Consider the following 6042-nt stretch of genomic DNA (forward strand, 5'->3'; position numbering starts at 1 on the left):
CAGATTCTTGGAGTTCGAAGGAATTTTAGAAGGTATCATCACTCACTCTCCTCTCCCCGGTGCTCATCTTTTCATAACGCCCGCGCTTCCCTCGTACCCCTATCCAAAACTGTTCACTCAATATTTTGCTGGCTAAATAAACTAGAGAGGATCTGATAGAAAGGCCCCTAGAGCATAGCATGTCGGAGCTTCGATCTTTAAAAAAAATGACTCCACAGGCTATAACTAGAATAGTCAGAAAGTGGAAGGTGGTTCCCCCACAGTCCTATACCTGGTCACACCGCATCTGAAGTGCTGAGTACACTTCTGAATGCACATTACACGAAATGTCCAGAGGGGGGCAATCAGTAGTGGTGAAAGAACTGGAGATGCTTAGCCCAGAGAAGTCTTGAAGTGGGGAAAAAGAAACTATGGAACAGAAGAAATTGTTGAATTTAAAGCTGAAAAATTAAAGGTGTCTTCTGAATAGCAACATTTTAAAATGTACATTTAAAAAATAACTAAAAGTATCTACAAAAACAGACCATGTACCAAGGCACAAAGAAACTTTACATAATGTAAAAAAAAAAAAGCTTTTTTAAAGCAGAAATACTAAACATATCCTTTACAAGCCATCATGCAGAAAAAAATAATTGCTACAGAGAACACAAAGATACAGACTTAAGAAGACTTGATGACATCCTGAGTAATGAATTGGTCAAAGAATAAATCAAAAAAACAATAACTGTGAAAGAGAATAATAATAATGAGACTGCATTTCAAAACTTGTGGGGCACACTAAAACAGTCCTCAAGGGAAAATCTCATCTCAGAATATACATTAAAAAATAGACAAAAAAGACAAATCAAATGTGTAGTTTTAAAAATTACAAAATCAACAAATAGATGAATCCCAAGGAAGCACAAATTAGATGAGAAAAAATATAAACTAGAAACCAAAAATACCAAAGAACTGATCAATAAAACCAAAGCTGGTTCTTTAGGGAGTCACAAGGAGGAAAGGTCAAATAACCGAAAGGCTGTCATGTAGACTTATCTGTCATGTAGACCCTGGTTGGCCCAAGATTACAAAATTAGGAGCAACGTATGGCAGTTGCAAAGGGACAGATTTAGGTCTGGTTTAAGGAGAAAATTTCTAAAGATTACAGTTCACCCGAAGTGGAATGGGTGGCCACAGAAAGCAATGGGTACCCTGTTACTACAAGTCTTCAAGCAAAGACTGCATGAACTTGTGATGGGGGAGGTCTTGTAGAGAGGATGACTTATCGGTCAGTGATTTAACAGAAATGGCCTCTGAAGCTCTTACTATTGTAGGAACTGCAATTCTGTAATTTTGATGGTGGGAATGATCGTCAACTAGCATTTAATATCAAGCACTTATTATGCACCAAGCACCATGCCAAGAGCTAGAAGAAATATTAGCTCCTCACCTGTTTACACTGGAGAAAATTAAGGCCCACAGAGGAACCTGACAATGACTTGTCTTAGTTAACAAGTATTTAATCAATGATTCCTATGTGCCAAGCACCTGTGCTTGGTAGTGGGGATACAAAGAAAGTCCAAAGGCCACACCATGAATTTGAAACAAAGAGAAGACCCAAACTTTGGCTTCATCTCTCACCCCTCATTTTGGTTGGGCTTCAGCTAACTAGTTTTCCCAGGAGATGGTAAGGAGAGGTAAATTACTTTGACACCAGGGCTTCTATCAGGAATACTCATTCATCTGAGGTTTGGTTTTTGTGTTTTTTCTGATGAGCCTGGGGAAGATACCTAGGAAGATACCTGGGGAAGATAACTAGGAATTAGACACAAACATTTGTTGAGCACCTACTCTATGGTAGGCATAGTAAAAAAATGCAAAGAGAAATAAGATGTGGTCCCAGACCTTGGGATACTCAGTCTAACAGGAAAGCTAATATATATATATATATATAATATGTATCTTTATATATATTATAATATGTGGTCTGGGACCACATGTAATATATATCAACATAATACAAATTCATATATGATAACTTTATATGAGAACTCCTGGGAGTGTTCCCCAGCCCCCTACCCCCCAGAGGTTAAAAACAGAAGCAAAGTTCCATACATATTCCAAAATATCAACAGCATGTTTTGTAGTAGCAAAGAACTAGAAATGAATGGATGTCCATGGTCTGGGGAAATGGATAAACAAACTGTGGTACATCAAAGTAATAGAATATCATCCTACTTTGAAAAATTCAGAGAAGTATTAGAGTTATAGGAGATGCTGAGTGAATATATATGCATATACACACATAAGGTCCTGATTTCATATATGTGCCCACACCATGCCCTTTTATCTCTTTTTTAAATTAGTATTGATTTTGGGATCATGATGATTTGGGAAGAAAGCAAGCCTGGAGATCTCATCCCTCACTCCTTCAAAAGGAAACTGGAGAAGGGGCTGGGACGTAGGGTTAATGCATCTACAATGGGCATGAAGTCATTCAATAGAAGGGGAATGCAATTCAGGCACTGCCATCCAGAATTAGCTCCCTCTGTTTCCTTCTGCTGCTCATGCTGCCCAACATGCAGGCCACAGGGAGTTGTATGCATTGCACAGACTAAGACTTCAGGTTTCCATGACATGGGGGATGGCCTAGGCCACTCTAGTAGCTATTGCCAATGTGGTTATGGGCAGAAATTCAAGTGACTGACCAGGGACCATGGTGGCAGAGATCAGATTTATAGAAGTAAGCCATATCCTAAATTAATTTCATTAGCTGGTAAGCTAGAGGAAAAGACAGCTCTCTCTCTCTCTCTCTCTCTCTCTCTCTCTCTCTCTCAGTTCTCTATTTTTCTTTGGTACAGTCTAACACCTGGAGCTAGGTCCCAGACCCAGATCCTTCACACCTTATCCAACTTTCCATGATCTTTAGGTTTTTCAGAAACTTCCCCTCATCCCAAACACAAGGGAGGGCAAGCAGGAGGAGATGTGAGATGGCTAGAAGTAGACTGCTCCATGTAATTGTTTGCTAACTTTAAAGCACAGTATGTTAGCTTTGGTTATCATTATTATGAAAGGGAACTTAACTCTGTCCTTTCATTTTTGTTATATTCAATAAACTATATGACCACTGTAGGTGGTCCTATGTTTTGGAAATATAGGGGATTGTTGATTATGAGGGGAGATTTCAAATGTGGAATCAAATGTGGAATAGAGTTATCAGATTCCATGATTTTGACATTTTGAACAACATTCCAAATCATTCCCTAGCTAAATTCTGAACCCAGCTGTCTTGGGTTTAAATTGTTCAGCATCACTGCTTTGAAACCACTGTGATCATGTAGAAGGGTGTGGGTATGGGTGTGGGGTATAGAAGAATGGGGATGTAGAAGTGGTTTAAGTGTCTTCAGGTTGCTGCCCTCTGGTATACAAGAGAGGATACTGTGGACTTCTGGACACTCGTATCCCAGAAAGGAACTAAGGTGACTACAAGGCTAGAGGTTCAAGCAGATTGGACCATCTGATGAGCAACTCAAATATTACACCCCTTGACAGATAAATATGGTGGCATGCTGCCATTCTGTAGACTTTAGAAAGCCAGATCAAAAATCAATTTGGACTCTAGCCACCACTGCAGCATCCCAAGTGTCGCACACAATCTACATACAGTGTCATATATATAAAATGACTACAGCAATGGAAATGAAAGATCACTGAGATTCAAGACAATTTTCAAAGATCTATGATGAAAAATGCTATCGACCTCCAGAGAAAGAACTGATGGAATCTGAATGCAAGTCAAAGCATACTGTTTTTTTTTCTTTATTTTTCTTAGTGGGGTATTTTTGTCTGTGTTTTCTTTCACAACATGACTCATATGGAAATGTTTTGCATGATTGCACATGTATAACCTTTATCAAATTGCTTCCTCTCAGGAAGGGGGGAGGGAAGAGAAGGAAAGATAGAATGTAGAACTCAACACTATAAAAAAACAAAGATCAAAAATTGTTTTTACATGTAATTGGAAACAAATAAATTACACATACATAAGTGTGTGTGTGTGTGTGTGTGTGTGTGTGTGTGTGAATGAAAGATCACTGAAAGGATGTTGAACTTTGAGCAACTGAAAAACTAATGACGGTCTCAAAAGAATAGATAGTGAGATACCTACCTCCTCTGGGCAGAATGGCAGGCTATTACTAGGGTAAAATGTTGCAAATATTGCCAGATATAGTCATTGTACCAGTTGTTTTTGCTTAGCTATTTTAATTTGTTATTTTTTAAACTGAATTTTATATTTTCAGTTCTGAATTCTCTCCCTCCCCCATTCTCTTCCTCACCTCTTGAGAAGCAAGAGAAACCAAAACTATTATAAATATACATTAGTAATAGAAAATAATCATTATCTAATATCACATCATCTATGTCCAAAAAGAAAGAAGAAAGAAAGAAAAGAAGGCAGAGAGCATGTTTTAGCAAGAGTCCTTTGGACTCAGGAACTATGAATACAATTACAAAACACAACACAAATAAAGTCAGAGTTAAACAAGTGGAATAATATAAATTGCTCATGGGTAAGCCAAACTAATATACTAAAAATTATAATTCTACCTAAATTAATTTACTTATTCAACACCATGCCAAGTAATTAATTTATAAAGCTAGAAAAAGTATTAACAAAATGTCAAGAATATTAAGGGAACTAATGAAAAAATGTGAAGGAAGGTGCTGTATTATAAAGTGGTAATCATAAAAACATTCTGATACTGGCTAAGAAATAGCGTCGTATCAGTAAAATAGATTAGGTACACAATACACAGTAGCATATGACATTAGCAATCTAGTGTTTGATGAACTCAGAGATCCAAGCTTTTGGGACAAAAACTCACTATTCAACAAAAACTCCTGAGAAAACTGGAAACCAGTATGGCAGAAACTAGATATAGACCAACATCTTACATTGTATACCAAGACAAGGTCAAAATGGGTACATGATTTAGACATAAAGGTTGATACCAAAAACAAATTAGAGGAGCATGGAATAGTTTACACGTCAGGTCAATAGATAAGGAAAGAATTTGTGACAAAACAAGAGATAGAGAGTATTATAAAACAGAAAATGGATAATTTTGATTAAAATTTAAAAGTTATAGCACAAACAAAACCAATGCAACCAATAATGGAAGAAAAGCAGAAAGCTGGAAAAAATACTTACAAGAAATGAGTCTAATAAAGACCTCATTTCTCAAATATATAGAAAACAGTCAAATTTCTAGGAATACAAGTCATTCCTCAATTGATAAATGGTCAAAAGACATGAACAGGTAGTTTTCAGATGAAGAAATGAAAGCTATCTATAGTCATGTAAAAAAATGCTCCAAGTCACTATTGACTAGAGAAATGCAAATCACAACTCTGAGATACTAACTTATACTTATCAGAGTAGCTAATATGGCAGAAAAGGAAAATGATAAATGTTCGAGGGGATGTGGGAAAATTGGAACACTAATACACTGTTGGTGGAATTGTGAACTGATTCCACCATTCTGGAGATCAATTTGGAACTCTATCCAGAGGGCTATAAAACTGTGCATACACTTTGATCCAACAATACCACTACTAGGTCTGTGAACTTAAAAAAAGGGGGGAGGGAAGAACCTACTCGTACAAAATTATTTACTGCCACTCTTTGTGGTAGCAAAGAACTGGAAATTAAGGGGATGTCCATCAACTGGAGATGGTGGCTGAACAAGCTGAGGTATATGATTGTAAAGAAATACTATTGTGTTATAAGAAGCGATGAGCAGGATGATTTCAGAAAAACCTGGAAAGACTTACATGAACTGATGCTGAGTAAAGTGAGAAGAACCAGGAGAACATTGTACACAGTAATGGCAACAGAGTGTGAGGATCAACTATGATTGATTTAGCTCTTCTCAGTAATAAAATGATCTGACAATTCCAAAGGACCCATGATGAAAAATGCTATCCACCTCCAGAGTAAGAAGTGATGGAGTCTGACTGAAAATTAAAGCATACTATTTTTCCACTTTTTAATTTTTTTCA

This window comes from Notamacropus eugenii, chromosome 5 (assembly GCF_028372415.1).
Source record: "Notamacropus eugenii isolate mMacEug1 chromosome 5, mMacEug1.pri_v2, whole genome shotgun sequence".
NCBI classification, from domain to species: domain Eukaryota; kingdom Metazoa; phylum Chordata; class Mammalia; order Diprotodontia; family Macropodidae; genus Notamacropus; species Notamacropus eugenii.